At 42.5% G+C, this 14,712-nt stretch overlaps 1 protein-coding gene across 4 annotated transcripts in view; it reads left to right on the forward strand.

Annotated features, from left to right (window-relative positions):
- Positions 1 to 14,712, forward strand: part of MFSD6 (major facilitator superfamily domain containing 6) — a 505,049-nt gene that overhangs the window by 30,902 nt on the left and 459,435 nt on the right. Inside the window, exons 2-3 of one of the 4 annotated variants that reach the window (XM_077275662.1) lie at positions 4,172 to 4,208; positions 5,646 to 5,735. The exons of the other annotated variants lie outside the window; for them this stretch is intronic. The gene's annotated coding sequence lies outside the window, so the exon portion shown is untranslated. The remainder of the gene's footprint in view (positions 1 to 4,171; positions 4,209 to 5,645; positions 5,736 to 14,712) is intronic. 4 annotated transcript variants of the gene reach the window in all.

The raw sequence follows: 14,712 nt of genomic DNA on the forward strand, positions 1-14,712 counted from the left end.
ACTGTAGGGACCGTGTTCTTTTCTTTGAATTCCTCTTTTTTTCTCCTGTAAACTATGTTGATGCCTTTGCCCCAAAAGCTCTATTTTTCTCATCTGACCAGAGAACATTCTTCCAAAACTTTTAGGCTTTTTCAGGTAAGTTTTGGCAAACTCCAGCCTGGCTTTTTTTATGTCTCAGGGTAAGAAGTGGGGTCTTCCTGGGACTCCTACCATACAGTCCCTTTTCATTCAGACGCCGACGGATAGTACGGGTTGAAACTATTGAACCCTCGGACTGCAGGGCAGCTTGAACTTGTTTGGATGTTAATCGTGGTTCTTTATCCAACATCAGCACAATCTTGCGTTGAAATCTCTTGTCAATTTTTCTTTTCCGTCCACATCTAGGGAGGTTAGCCACAGTGCCATGGGCTTTAAAGAAATTGTCCACTACTATAACCTTTTTTTTTTCTCTTCATATATCTTGCTATTTTGTGCCACTGAAAACATCTACTGTGTTTATTTTAGCAATATTACCTTTTATCATGCTGTAGCAGCACATCTTTAGTGCTGGATCCAGCTCTCATGGGGTTAATCGACAACTTCCTTTCTCCTGACTTACTGTGCTCTAATACTACAAGTTCCATGATGCATTGCACTCGCCTGTAACTCTGCACCTACCACACCCACTCCAAAACACACCCAAACCCCTCCCTCCTCTATCTTAAAAAAGATTTGTGATGTCATTTCTGTCCATCCTCCTGTTTTGCATTTGTCCAACCTACACTCCATTACACACGGATAGATAGATAGATAACAAATAGACAGATAAGATAGATAGATAGATAACAGATAGATATGGGATGGATAGATAGATACATACAGATATATATATATATATGTCTATTTCCATAGATATATCCATATCCATGTTTCTAAACCCCTTCACCCCTGGAGCTTTTTTGTTATCGTTTATCGCTCCCCTTCTATCCAGAGCCATAATTTTTCCGTCAATATGGCCATGTGGGGGCTTATTTTTTGTGGGACAAGTTCTACTTTTGAACGACATCATTGGTTTTACCATGTCGTGTAACAGAAAATGTGAAAAAAAGTCAAAGTGCAATGAAATTGCAAAAAAAAGTGCAATCCCCACACTTGTTTTTTGCTTGGCTTTTTTGCTAGGTTCACTAAATGCTAAGGCTGTGTGCACACATTGCGGATCTGATTGCAGATCCGCAGCGTTTTTTGCCGCATTGAATTGCATCAAATCCGCAGTGTAGTGCACAACCAATGTAAGTCTATGGGAGCCGCAGACTTGTTGTGCACATGCTGCACCGAAATGCAGCTTTTTTTTTCTCGCAGCATTTCACTTCTTTTGTGCGGAACTGCAGCGTTTCTGCACCTTTAGACTTTCATTGAGTTGGGCACATTCGTAGCAAAACCGCAGATGTAAAAAAGATCTGCAGTTTTGCTGCGGATGTGGGTCCGAGAAACACTGCAGCTTGGGAGGATGGAAGTGTGTGGGTGGTGACGGTGTGCGTGTATGTGTGTGCGGGCGGGGTCTGGGGTGTGTGTGCAGGCATCATCCGATGGGACTACAAGTATGCAGCATCCAATCTGCAGCTCATTCGGATATAATCCGGACAGTGGACACACACCCTACTCTATCCATACATCTATCAATAGATATATCTATCCAGATACATCTACAGATAGATATATGAATAGATAGATGTATGCATCTATAGATCTATCTATATGTAGATCTGTCTATCCATTTCATCTATCATCTATCTGTCTATCTGTGTGTTTAATGGAGTGTGTGTTGGACAAATGTAAAAGAGGAGGTTGGACAATAATGACATCACAAATCTTTTTCTTTTGTTCAATAATACATCTTAATTTAGCTTTCAGAAACGCACCAAAACGCCTAAAAACCGTGCAAAAACCGCACCAAAAGCGAATTAAAAAATGCATCAAAACCGTGCAAAAAACTGCATAAAAAACGCATCAAAACTGAAAAAAAAATGCATCAAAACTGCATCAAAACCGCACCAAAACTGCAAAACTGCACCAGGTTTTGATGCAGTTTTTGGTGCAGTTTTGATGCTTTTTTTTGGTGCGGTTTATGTGCGGTTTTAATGCCGTTTTTGGAAATAAGTAAATAAACGGAAAATGTGCATGATTTGAATGGAAACATGCATGAAAAAACGGATTCCAAGGCCGGTTCATCATTTCACAGCTCAGTTTCATACGTTGTTTCGCCGGACAGAAAAAATGTTCCTCTGTATGTGTTTTCCATCCAGCGGAAACAGCTTTTTTGACGGATCCAGCAAAAAACGGATGAAACGTGTGGCCATCAGGCGCAATCCGGCGCTAATACAACTCTATGAGAAAAAAACGGATCCGGCGGAAAAAAATGGATCCGTTTTTTTCAAAACTCGCCGGATTGTGCCTCACGGCAAAAACCTGATGTGTGAAAGCAGCCAAATATATGGATAGATACATCTATCTATAAATATATCTATAGATGGATATATCCATAGATATATAATAGAAAGGCCGATGTTTCTAAGGCCTCTTTCTCACTAGCATCGTGCAATGCGTCGTTGTGGAGAAAAAACGCGTCCTGCAAAGATGTCTGCAGGATGCGTTTTTTCTCCATACACTTTTATTAGCGACGCAGTGCGACGGCCCCTTACCGATGCTAGTGTGAAAGCAGCCTAAGGCTACTTTCACACTTGCGTTTTTAGCAATCCGTCTTTTTGGGAAAAGAACGGATCCTGCAAATGTGCTCGCAGGATGCGTTTTTTACCCATAGACTTGTATTAGTGATGGATCGCGACGGATGGCCACACGTCGCGTCCGTCGTGCAACGGATGCGTCGTGTTTTGGCGGACCGTTGGCACGAAAAAACGTTAAAGTGAACTTTTTTTTGTCCGTCACGTCCGCCATTTTCTACCGTGCATGCGCGGCCAAAACTCCGCCCCCTCCTCCCCGGACTTCAGAATGGGCAGCGGATGCGTTGAAAAACTGCATCCACTGCCCATGACGTGCACAAATTTCACAACGTGCGTCAGTATGTAGGCCCGACGCATAGCGATGAACCCATACCGACGCAAGTGTGAAAGAGGCCTTAATGAGTGTTTCATTTAATAAAAAAACGGAAAAAAAGGGCGTGGGCTCCCGCGCAATTTTCTGCGCCAGAGGGGGAAACCGACGGCCGGGGGCCAATATTTGTAGCCTGCTATGAATATCAGCCCACAGCTGTCTGCGTAGCCTTTACTGGCTATTAAAATAGGGGGACCCCCCCAAAAAAATGATGTGGGGTCCCCCTATATTTTATAGCCAGAAAGGCCACGCAGACAGCTGCGGGCTGATATTCATAGCCTAGAGAGGGGCCATGGATATTGGTCCCCCCCTGCTACAAATACCAGTCCGCAGCCGCCCCAGAAATGGCGCATCTGTAAGATGCGCCAATTCCGGCACTTAGCCCCCCTCTTCCCACTCCCGTGTATCGGTGGGATATGGGGTAATAAGGGGTTAATGTCACCTTGCTATTGTAAGGTGACATTAAGCCGGGTTAATAACGGAGAGGCGTCAATAAGACGCCTATCCATTATTAATCCAATAGTAATAAATGGTTAATAAAACACACACACACACATAAGGAAAATGTATTTTAATAATCTTCATTTAACCATACTTACCATACTTCAGCGCCTGCAAAAACATAAAATAATAAACCGTATACTACCTGTCCGCCGTAGTCCAAGTAATAACGAGTGTCCCACAACGATCTCCCTTATAGAAAGTGACATCGGGTGATGTCACTGCTCTATAGGACCCTCAGTGACACACTGACAGGAGACAATGGCTCATGCAGTGCATCACTGAGGTTACTAAAGTTCAAAGTCTTACTTTATGGCAAAAAGCTGCATGGGATATTTCTCATACAGCAATGTCATAAAGTGAGACTAGGGACTATTTTCTCACAGGGGCGTAGGAATACATTGCGAGGAATACATTGTGGAAGGATACCTTCCATCATTGTGTTCCTGGAGCCCCTGGAGAGCAGTCGCATCAGCAGATGCTCCTGCTCTCCATGGGAGATCGTCGAGGGACACTCGTTTTAATTGGATTTCTGCAGATCAGGGAGTACGTTGGTTGTTTATTATTTTAATATTTTTTACAGATGACAATGGCTTCGGGAATCAAGGTGACAAGTGATGGTATGTACTCTGTTACTTGTACTGTATGTCTGTATGTATGTTTTATGTACGTACTGTATGTGGCATGTCGCATGTCGCATGTCGTCGCATGGTGCATGTCGCATGTCATATGTTGCATGTCGTCGCATGGTGCATGTCGCATGTCATATGGTGCATGTCGCATGGTGCATGTCGTTGCATGGTGCATGTCTGCCGCATGTCGCCGCATGGTGCATGTCGTCGCATGGTGTCGCATGGCGCATGTTGTCGCATGGTGCATGTTGGCGCATGTCGTCGCATGGTGCATGTCGCATGTCTTATGTTGCATGTTGTCGCATGGTGCATGTCGTCACATGGTGCATGTCACATGTCATATGTTGCATGGTGCATGTCGCATGTCATATGGTGCATGTCGTCGCATGGTGCATGTCTGCCGCATGTCGCAGGATGGTGCATGTCGTCGCATGATGCATGTCGCATGTTGTCGCATGGTGCATGTTGTCGCATGGTGCATGTTGTCGCATGGTGCATGTCGTATGTTGCATGTTTTCGCATATCGCATGGTGCATGTTGTCACATGGTGTGTTGTATGTATGTATGTATGTATGTATGTTCTGTATATGTGTATTTATTTATTTATTTTTTTTACATTCAACACATTAGCCGGATGATGGGACTACTACTGTCCCATCATTGGCTAATGTGTCACTCACTGTCACTGTAGCAGGCAGAGCCCGATGGGACTTTGTAGTCCCATCGGACGATGCCTGCACACACACACACACACCCCCCAAAGACCACCCCCCCCCAGCAGACCCCAGCATCGGCGCCGGCCCGCACAGCACCGGCCCGCACAGCACCGGCGCCGGCCCGCACAGCAGCTGCGCCGGCCCGCAGAGCACTGGCGCCGGCCCGCAGAGCACCGGCGCCCGCACAATCATCCCTGCCTAGCCCTGCCCGCACATCCCTACCTAGCCCCGCCCGCCCCCAGCACAAGCCTGCAGCCACCAGCCCCGCCCACAGCCCAGTCACTCTTGATGAATGACTGCTGACTGTGAGGCTGGCTCACGCCTGCTACTGACGTCACGTCAATTTCCAGAGTCTGGAAATTGACATGACGTCGGCGGAAATAAGCGGCGGCTGCAGCCTGGGGGTCACGTGACCCGGACTCAGCCGCCGGAATAGCGCCGCTCACAGGCGAAAACGGCAATGGAAGGTAATTACACAATTCATCAGGGGCCCCGGGGGGATACATTGGGGGGTTAATTGAAAGTAGTGGACAACCCCTTTAAACTTCTTGATGACACTGCGCACGGTGGACACAGGAACATTCAGGTCTTTGGAGATGGACTTGTAGCCTTGAGATTGCTCATGCTTCCTCACAATTTGGTTTCTCAAATCCTCAGACAATGTTTTGGTCTTCTTTCTTTTCTCCATGCTCAATGTGGTACACACAAGGACACCGGACAGAGGTTGAGTCAACTTTAATCCATGTCAACTGGCTGCAAGTGTGATTTAGTTATTGCCAACACCTGTTAGGTGCCACAGGTAAGTTACAGGTGCTGTTAATTACACAAATTAGGGAAGCATCACAATGATTTTTCGAACAGTGCCAATACTTTTGTCCACCCCCTTTTTCATGTTTGGTGTGGAATTATATCCAATTTGGCTTTAGGACAATTCTTTTTGTGTTTTTTTCATTTAAGACAAATTAAATGAAGATAATGCCAAAGAATTTGTGTTTGCAATCATTTTCAGGAAGAAACTGAGTATTATCTGACAGAATTGCAGGGGTGTCAATACTTTTGGCCACAACTGTAAGAACGTTTCACTTGGATATACTCTGTCATTGTGTTTGATAGGAGTCAAATCCCATGGACCTCTGCTGACCCAAGAATTCAACCTTTCTGCTGAAATTTCACAGGATTGCATCACGGTGGTGGGTGGGCAAAACTTGTGACATTGTGGTTCCTTCAGTCTGAAGATTCCGAGCCCTGGGAGTGGAATTGTAGCTATATAGCATCACATGTAATAGCTGGAAATCCCCTTCATTATCTTGGTTAGTCCAGTACTGTACTTATAGGGGTGGTTCAGTGAAAACAAGCTATTGCCTACCCATTGGATAGGTGATGGTGGGTGTCTGCTCGCTGGGCCTTGCACTAATCAGCGCAATGGGAACTTCTATCTCAGTTAGGATGATGGGGCAGTTCACATTCCTGACCGCCCTCTATTCATTCCACATGTGGCTGCTGGGTGCTGTGCTTGGCTTTTTTGGCAGCCCTATGGAGAATGAGCTACGGTTGGGCATCTGACAAGCATTTTAATCAGGGCTGTGGAGTTGGAGCCCATTTTGGTGGAGTCAGAGTTGGAGTCGGTATAAAATGGACCGACTCAGACTCCTAAAATATATAATAAATTGGGTACAGTAGTTCAGTGCAGTTCATGGGGATCATTTTTTTCATAAGAATTTGGGAAAGTTATCAAATGTCCTATAAATGTCTGTCCTATTCCTGATCTAAGGTCTAGACTTTTAGCTGAGATGAATCTGTGCTGCGGTTTATGTTCATGATAAGTAGTGAAGCTCCTCCTCTACAGATAAGGGGAAAAATAAACACACAGGAAGGAAAGCCTAAATTAATCTCAGAATTTCGGGAGTGAACAGGAAAGCAGGATGAAAGAAGGTAAGTACTTCCTAAAGCATATGAAAACTTTCAGTAAACTGTGCATAAATCAATAGTCCAGTATATGTTGTCTCTGTATGCTTGATATTTTAGTTTGTTTTTCCTCTTAGCTCATGTTTGGAGAAATTATCTATTAGCTGCTGTTATATATTCTATACATAGAATGTAAGGGGAAAAAATGTTTTCTAAAATCTCAAATTCGGAAATACAGTAACAGGATCTATGAGGACATATATATTTGTGTGTGTGTGTTCTGGACTGTGATTCCGCACAAACATGTTGCCTCCCTCCCTCCTCCCCTCTTCATAGACTGTGAAGGAATATGATGTGAAGCATTTAGTGAGCTGTACCCTGAGACAGGCCTTGATATTGAAAGTGCAGAGGAAAGCTATTTAACAACACATTTTACAAACTTTATACTTATAATTTGTCCTATTGATTTATGCAAAGATTGTTTTATTTCTATCCCAAATTATACAGTGCATGATTCCCTATTCTTGCGAGAATTACAATATACGGTACTTCTTTTTTTTTTTTTACAGGACAGAATTATATTTTCATAATTACAAAATGTCTATGAAGCATTTTATTAAGTCAGCTGTATTTGAGCATTTCACAGTGACTCAAGATAATAAACATTTTGTGTGTCAGTGTATAAGTGGCCTAGATGAAAACAAATGCTGTGATGCCAAAATCAGTGCATACTCAGGCAGTGGTAAAAATGCTCCTTGAAGAGCTTCCAATCTACAAAGACATTTACAACGCTGGCCCCCAGAAGTTTACAAAGCTGTGACTGAAAAAGATCACAGCAGCACCAAGAAACCAAAGACCAGTACTTCCCGCCAGGCAAAGGAGGAGGAAAGAGCGTCTTAAACATCAGTTACAAGATCTTTTGTAAGTGACAAAGTTACTGTAACAATGACAGCAGATGTGTCTAAAAGACAGCTCATCAAGCTTATTGTGAAGGACTGTGCACCATTATCATTATTTGCATGAACAGCTTTAACAGCTCTTAATGAAGAAATGGATAGCAAACTTGGGGCTTCTCTGGAAAGGGAAAGTATTAGAAAATGAGTGATTGAAGAAACCCTTAACCAAAAGGAAGATCTTAAAAAGACTCGAGACACTGTGTTTCTTAAAATGGATGCCTGCACACGTCACAGAGTGAACAATTTTGCTATCAACATTCGATATGTTTGTGACAACAAAAAAATTGTTATTAAGACACTGGCAATAAAAGATACTAAAGCTCATCGCAGCAGCCAGCTTCTCCAGACCTTAGTGGAAAAAGTTCTTCAAATTATGAACTAAAAAAAGAACAGGTTCTTGCTATTGTAACTGATAATGCTTCAAACATACAGTAAGTACAATTGAACTGATGAAGGTGAACAGCAGCTAGAAGAACCTTTCACATTCAGTATGTTGGAGATGGAAGGCCACAGTCCTGCTCCCATAACTGAGGAACAAACAGATATTACTACAGAAGGACAGCAAAATGATTCTTTACAATTAGATCTTGTTGAAGCTGCTTCACACCTCTTTCCTATTCATCACATGTGCTGTGTTGTGCACACTCTGCAGCTGGCAATAAGAGATCTGTCTGTAAGAGGGTCGTGCTGGAACTCTGATTAGCAAAGTGAAGAAATTGGCTATTGCTGCCAGAACCCCTAAAATTGATTCCATCTTGAAGAGACGTGCTGGAAAAGGGGAATTGTGGATCAAGCCACTCGGTGGGGCAGCACCTATTTAATAATTGAGTGATTGCTTGAGCTGAACCCCTTCCTTGTAGATATGGCCAACTCTCAGGTAACACTACATGAAGGTCAATGGACACAAGTGGCTGAATTGAATGAATTGCTTCATCACTCATTTACAGTGAATAAAAAGTTACAAGCTGAGGATTTAACTCCTGGCATTTTTATAAAAGAGTGGAAGAACTTGTTGTTTTGCCTGTCCCAAAGAGGAGGTTTAATCGCAGATAGCATTGCTGCTTCAATGAAAAGGAGAGACACTGCTATTAGAAAATAAAATTCTTCTGGCAGCTGTTTAGGTGGACCCGAGTCATCATATATTGCTGGATGATCAACAGCTTACTAAAGGAAAAGAAGCTTTGATTGAGGTAGCAGGATGAGTGGGCTACAGGACGGCCAACAGCAAGAGGACTCGGGTCCTGCCAGTGATGCTGCTGCTATTCCTTCATCCTCATCAGATGAGGAGTTTTGATTTTGACAAGTATTTGGATGATATGGAGCAGGCAAAGCGTTGCTGCATGGAAAAAAAATTCCACTTCCATATAAAAAAGATTGACCATATTTCAGCAAAATTTTTCACTTGCTCTCAAAGAAGTAGAAGAGATCAAACTGTGCACGAGGCAATTCATTTATACTCTGAAATTGTTAGAGATGTTGCCCATGTGGTTACTGCTTTGCCACCAACCCAAGTTAGTGTAGAGAGGTTGTTCTCTAGCCTTAACCCCTTCATGACATGTGCCATACTAGTACTGTGCATGTTGTGTCTCCCCCTTTGATGTGGGCTCCGGCGGTGAGCCCACATCAAAGTCGCGACATGTCAGTTGTTTTGAACAGCTGACATGTGCGCGCAATAGCGGCGAGTGGAATCGCTATCCACCCTCCGCTATTAACTAGTTAAATGCCGTTGTCAAACACTGACAGTGGCATTTAACTACCGCCTCCGTCCATCGTCCATTCAGCGATGTGTTGGCATATCAACCAGAGGTCTCCTTGAGACCTCTATGGTTGTTAATGTCGGATTGCTATGAGCACCACCCTGTGGTCGGCGCTCATAACAAGTCTGCATTTCTACTACATAGAAGCGATCTGGGCATCGCATCTATGTAGCAGAGTCGATCAGGCTATGCCAGCTTCTAACCTCCCATGGAGGCTATTCAAGCATGGCAAAAGTAAAAAAAAAATGTTTAAAAAAAATATATATAAAAAATATGTAAAATAAATCACCCCCTTTCAAAATAAAACTATAAAAAAAAACATACACATATTTGGTATTCCCGCTTTCAGAATCACCCGATCTATCAATAAAAAAAAGGATTAATCTGATCGCTAAATGGCGTAGCGAGAAAAATTTCAAAACGCCAGAATTACTTTTTTTTTGGCCGCCACAACATTGCATTAAAATGCAATAACGGGCGATCAAAAGAATGTGTCTGCACCAAAATGGTATCATTAAAAACGTCAGCTCAGCGCGCAAAAAATAAGCCCTCCCCCAACCCCAGATCACGAAATTTGGAGACGCTACTGGTATCGGAAAATGGCGTAATTTTTTAGCAAAGTTTGGAATTTTTTTTCACCACTTAGATAAAAAATAACCTAGACATGTTTGGTGTCTATGAACTATGGAGAATCATATTGGCAGGTCAGTTTTAGCATTTAGTGAACCTAGCAAAAAAGCCAAACAAAAAACAAGTGTGGGATTGCACTTTTTTTGCAATTTCACCTCACTGGGAATTTTTTTCCCATTTTATAGTACAAGACATTGTAAAACCAATGGTGACGTTAAAAAGTACAACTTGTCCCGCAAAAAACAAGACCTCACATGGCCATATTGACGGAAAAATAAAAAAGTTATGGCTCTGGGAAGGAGGGGAGCGAAAAAAAACAGTTTTCAACAAAAACGTACTGAATAGCATTTGTGCAGTCAATGAATTTGTTCTGAGAAGTAGTATCGCCTCCATCAGATCCTCCTTCATAGTTGACCTCACATCTGACCTAATTATTTTAACCCCTTGACGCCGCAGCCCTTTTTCGTTTTTGTTTTTCCACTTACAGCAGAGTGAATAATACATAGTAAATATGCAAAGTTTTTTTTTTTGTTCTAAAGTTGTATTCCAATAAATATATTTTGTGTTCTATCTAAATGGCTTGATTATTGTATCATAATAAAGAATAAAAGCCTGATGTTACCATTTCACTACAGTAAATTTATCACTAGTGATGAGCGAATATACTCGTTACTCGATATTTCTCAAGCACGCTCGGGGGTCCTCCGAGTATTTTTTTAGTGCTCGGAGATTTAGTTTTTCTTGCCGCAGCTGAATGATTTACATCTGTTAGGCTAAGTTCACATTGCGTTATGTACATTCCGTTAAACGTATCCGTTAAACGCATGTACAGAAAAGAGCCAAATTTGTTGTAAATTTGGCTTCACGTTAACGCTTGCGTTAACGCACGTGACTGCGTTTATGTCATTCTGATGTCCGTTCGTGAAGTATCCGTTTGCGTTTGGCACTGTCAATAAAGTTTTTTTTTTTCCCCTTTTGTCAGCGTCGGGTGTGGGTGCAGACTCATTCTCCATTTTTAAAGCATTGAGTGAACTTCTGCTAGCAAGATGTTTGTGTCTGAGCTCGTTAGATTTCGCTTCATGCGGTTGCGACTTCGGCAGAGAAGGCGTATTTCTCAAAGGAGATATTGGATCCATAAAGTCAATTTCTTACGGAATATATATGGTGCCTTTCACACCCTGTATGTTCAGCTTCGGGATCATCCCTCCAAATTCCAACGTTATCTACGGATGTCCATTGAGACCTTTGATGTTTTGCTCACGCATGTGAAGGATGAGATACATCATCAGCGCAGCACTTTCTGTGAAAGCATTTGTGCGGAGCATTGTTTAGTGGTGTCTCTAAGGTAATTATAATTTATTTGAACATTCTGCTATAGACAAAGACAACTTGTAATTTATTGTGGGGCATAATTAGGTACATTTAGGCAATTGTATTATTCCATTTAAACTAGCCTTTTTGTTAGTTGTCCTTTAAAATCCTAACAATATATATTTTTTTCTTTGTGATTTCCGACAGATATTTGGCTACCGGAGAATCTTTTGCGTCACTGCATTTTCAATTTAGAATTGGGAAGTCAACCATTTGCCAACTTGTTCGGGAAACTTGTGATGCGATTTGGAACAACTTGCAACCACTTGTGCTACCAACCCTGACAACGGAAATGCGGCTAGCGATTTCCCAACATTTCGAGGATGTGGCTAATTTCCCCAATTGCATTGGTGCCTTGGACGGCAAGCACATTCGGATTCAGAAACCAGCGCATAGTGGATCGCTGTACTATAACTATAAAAAATACTTTTCCATTGTATTGATGGCGATTGCGGATGCCAGATACCGTTTTGTTGCTGTGGATATTGGTGCTTATGGCCGAACAAACGATTCCAGAGTCTTCAGAGACTCCAACATGGGGAGATGTTTGTACAGCAACAACTTTAACATACCCTCACCACGACCTCTTCCGGGCACCGAAGGCCCAAGTTTGCCCTATGTTTTAGTTGGTGATGAGGCTTTCCAACTTGGACAAAATTTTCTAAAGCCATACTCAAGCCGTACTCTAAACTCCACAAGACACATTTTTAATTATCGCTTGAGCCGGGCAAGACGTTATGTGGAGTGTGCCTTTGGTATTTTGACCTTAAAATGGCAAATCTTACTTGCATGCAACTGCAACCAGAAAATGTGGACCGTGTTGTGAAGGCATGCATCTGTCTGCACAATTTTGTTTCTAGACATGAACCCCAGGTGGTTGACCCCGATGACTGTGAGTCGAACCTCATCAGCGTAGATTCGACTACTGTTCGGTCTACAGTACAAATTATGAGGATTCGGGATGATTTTGCCAGTTACTTCACACATGAAGGCCTTGTTCCATGGCAAGACATACACGTCTGAAAATGTGGAAACCAGATGTCATAGCCTGATTATTGGTGAAATGTGTGGGACAGTTTTTTTTTTTTGATTTCCCAGAATGTTATTTATCTAGTGTAAAAAGAAAAAGTCATATTATGTAGTGTGAAAAGTTAAAGCCATACAAGGATATGCAATTTTTAACAGTTTACTAAATGGATCTTTTTTACGCTGTGTTAGGCTGGTTTCACATTTGCGTTTTTTTACCGCAAAAAAACGCATGCATTTTTTTTCCTATACTTAACATTAAAAATGCATGCGTTTTTTTGCATGCGTTTTGCCGTGTTTGACAATGCATGCGTTTTTTCCATGCTTGCGTTTTGTTGCGGAAATGCAACATGTAGTAATTTCTAGAGACTTTTTTTGCGGCAAAAAACGTATTGCTGTCTATGTAAACGCATGCGTTTTTAAGCACATGCATTTGTTTGCGTTAAAAACGCATGCGTTTTTATAGAAAAAAACAAGACTACACACTGATAAGCCACCCCCCACCATCAAGGTGATAAAGGGATCCAAACCCTAACCCTACCCCTAACCCTAAAGCCGGTAATTCAATTGCCGGCTTTTCATTTCTCCTGCCTAAACCCGACATGATATGAGACATGGTTTACATACAGTAAACCATGTCATATCCACCTTTTTTTTTGCATATTCCACACTACTAATATTAGTAGTGTGTATGTGCAAAATTTCGGCGCTGTAGCTATTAATTTTAACAGTTAAATCGCGGAAAAAATTGGCGTCGGCTCCCGCGCAATTTTCCCCGCCAGAGTGGTAAAGCCACTGACTGAGGGCAGATATTAATAGCCTGGAGAGGGTCCACGGTTATTGGCCCCCCCCTGGCTAAAAACATCTGCCCGCAGCCACCCCAGAAAAGGCACATCTGTAAGATGCGCCTATTCTGGCACTTGGCCACTCTCTTCCCACTCCCGTGTAGCGGTGGGATATGGGGTAATGAAGGGTTAATGTCACCTTGCTATTGTAAGGTGACATTAAGCCAGATTAATAATGGAGAGGCGTCAATTATGACACCTATCCATTATTAATCCAATTGTATGAAATGGTTAAAAAAACACACACAATATTGCAAAGTATTTTAATGAAATAAACACACAGGTTGTTGTAATATTTTATTGCTCTCTCAATCCACCTGAAGACCATCGTTCTGTAACAAATTAAAAATAATAAACCAACAATATACATACCTTCCGTAGATCTGTGATGTCCCACGATGTAAATCCATCTAAAGGGGTTAAAATATTTTACAGGCAGGAGCTCTGCTATAATGCAGCTGTGCTCATGCCTGTAAACCCCGGGGAATGAAGGTAATGTAGGTCAATGACCTGTAGTTAACTTCAGTCGCGGTGATACGCCCTCTGCTGGATGTCCTCATATGACGTCGAGCGTGGGAAAAAGTTCCCAGGCTGCAGTTCATGAGGGCATCCAGCAGAGGGCGCATCACCGCGACTGAAGGTAACTATAGGTTATTGACCTACATTACCTTAATTCCCCGGGGTTTACAGGCACGAGCACAGCTGCATTATAGCAGAGCTCCTGCCTGTAAAATATTTTAACCCCTTCAGATGGATTTACATCGTGGGACGTCACAGATCTACGGAAGGTATGTATATTGTTGGTTTATTATTTTTAATTTGTTACAGAACGATGGTCTTCAGGTGGATTGAGAGAGCAATAAAATATTACAACAACCTTTGTGTTTATTTCATTAAAATACTTTGCAGTATTGTGTGTGTTTTTTTTTTTAACCATTTCATACAATTGGACTAATAATGGATAGGTGTCATAATTGACGCCTCTCCATTATTAATCTGGCTTAATGTCACCTTACAATAAGCAAGGTGACATTAACTCTTCATTACCCCATATCCCACCGCTACACGGGAGTGGGAAGAGAGTGGCCAAGTGCCAGAATAGGCGCAACTTCCAGATGTGCCTTTTCTGGGGTGGCTGGGGGCAGATGTTTTTAGCCAGGGGGGCCAATAACCGTGGACCCTCTCGAGGCTATTAATATCTGCCCTCAGTCACTGGCTTTACCACTCTGGCGGAGAAAATTGCGCGGGAGCCGACGCCAATTTTTTCCGCGATTTAACCCTTAAAA

The sequence above is a fragment of the Ranitomeya variabilis genome, chromosome 7 (assembly GCF_051348905.1).
Source record: "Ranitomeya variabilis isolate aRanVar5 chromosome 7, aRanVar5.hap1, whole genome shotgun sequence".
NCBI lineage: Eukaryota > Metazoa > Chordata > Amphibia > Anura > Dendrobatidae > Ranitomeya > Ranitomeya variabilis.